Source organism: Strix aluco, chromosome 12, assembly GCF_031877795.1.
Source record: "Strix aluco isolate bStrAlu1 chromosome 12, bStrAlu1.hap1, whole genome shotgun sequence".
NCBI lineage: Eukaryota > Metazoa > Chordata > Aves > Strigiformes > Strigidae > Strix > Strix aluco.
In genome coordinates this window covers 22,576,361-22,577,956 of record NC_133942.1, presented here as the reverse complement: position 1 = coordinate 22,577,956, position 1,596 = coordinate 22,576,361, and positions in this window count along the sequence as shown.

The following is a 1,596-nucleotide window of genomic DNA, read 5'->3' as shown; positions in this document are numbered from 1 at the left end:
TTTTCCAAATGTGTTTCTATACAGTATATTTTTATAAAAGTTGCTTGCCCATATCAGTTTGCATGAAATGTTTTCTTAATTTTGATTAAGACTACTGAAGTTTCATTTAAAAAAAGAAATATAGTACCCTCCATAGGATTTCTTTCAGGATTTCAAATGCAAAGATTGATAGTAATGTAACTATAGCAACTAAAAAATTGAACTATAGTTCCATTACTACAAGTAATTGAATAAGCAGTGTGTACATTAGTCTATGTACATTGTAAGCCATAAAGTAGATACAGGGCAAATTTAGCTTGGGGTTGTGAGCTCTTCCCCCCCACCCCGTGGTATCAGTGGCTTATGCCTTAATTTTAGAAATTAAGCTTTGATGCAAGTCTTTGGATTATATACATCGCCAACCATTTCCAAAAAAATAAAAGGGAGTAGGTACTTACACAGTGGTCCTGGAAACTTAGGTGCAGCTCCTGGAATAGTTGACAAACAAGACGGTGCAAAAGGGGTTTTGCTCAAGAAGTGCTGTTTGGGGAGGGGGGGTGTGTGTGTGAAATGTTAACTCTGGCCTGGTTCTTCTCCTACCCATTGAGACTAGGCCTATATTTGTGATCTTCCTTTGACTGGATCAGTTCAAAGGGATAGGGCAAGACAGGAAAGATACTTTTTTAAAATTTTTTTTTCTTTTTAGCTTTTGCATCTACACTTTTTTTTGTGAAACTATTTTTGAAAATTCTTTGCAATTGATAGACAAAACAACAGGTTTGAATAGTGCTAGTAGGGCCTGTGTTAGTTAAGGCCAATGCATGTGTTTAACTTGTTTAATCTTAATTTGTTTTAGCTTTTAAAGACTTGGAAAAGAAAAAATAGTTTAAATCATTAGTTTGCATTTAGAAGAGTTTGAGTTTGTTTGACACTTTCTTTTTTCAGGAAACTGCAAATTGAGGGGGATTAGGCATAGAAAATTTGTATAGCTGTAATGCTAACACTTTACACCAAAGAAAATTGGAGAAGGCAACAACAGGAAACCACTGAGTTCACTTAGTGCTAATGTCAGGTAGTCATTAAAACATTTTTCCTATTCTTTAAATGAATGTCATTCCTATAGTCAGTACAAGTTCAAGAACCCTGGAGAAAACAACCGAGTAAGCACATGCTGGGCAATGGCAATGCAGCCTTCCCTGCGGTGCCTCACGGAAGTGCCTCAGTGTTCGTCTGAAGGTCACCTCTAGACATTTATAGTTAGTTTGGGGCATGTCAGCTCAGGAAAATTTACCCAGATTAAATCTAGTTTAGCTAGATTTACTTTGGAAGTATGCTAATTAAGACAACTGTAAATCTATATTGGCAGTTAACAAAGGCTTACTGCAAATTTGCCATTTTACGTAATTTATATCAAGTTTAAACTTTTGTTCTCAAGAGTCAGAAGCAGACAGACTTACAGCCTGGGTATCAATTGTTGCCATTCACACAGATTGACTGTGGTGCCAGGTGATACGGGTAAGATAACCACCTTGTTTGCAGCTTCCCTAAGAAAACAGAAATTACAAACAGTTCTCATATGTTAATAGTTGCCCCTCTTGACTTTCTTGACCTAAGCTT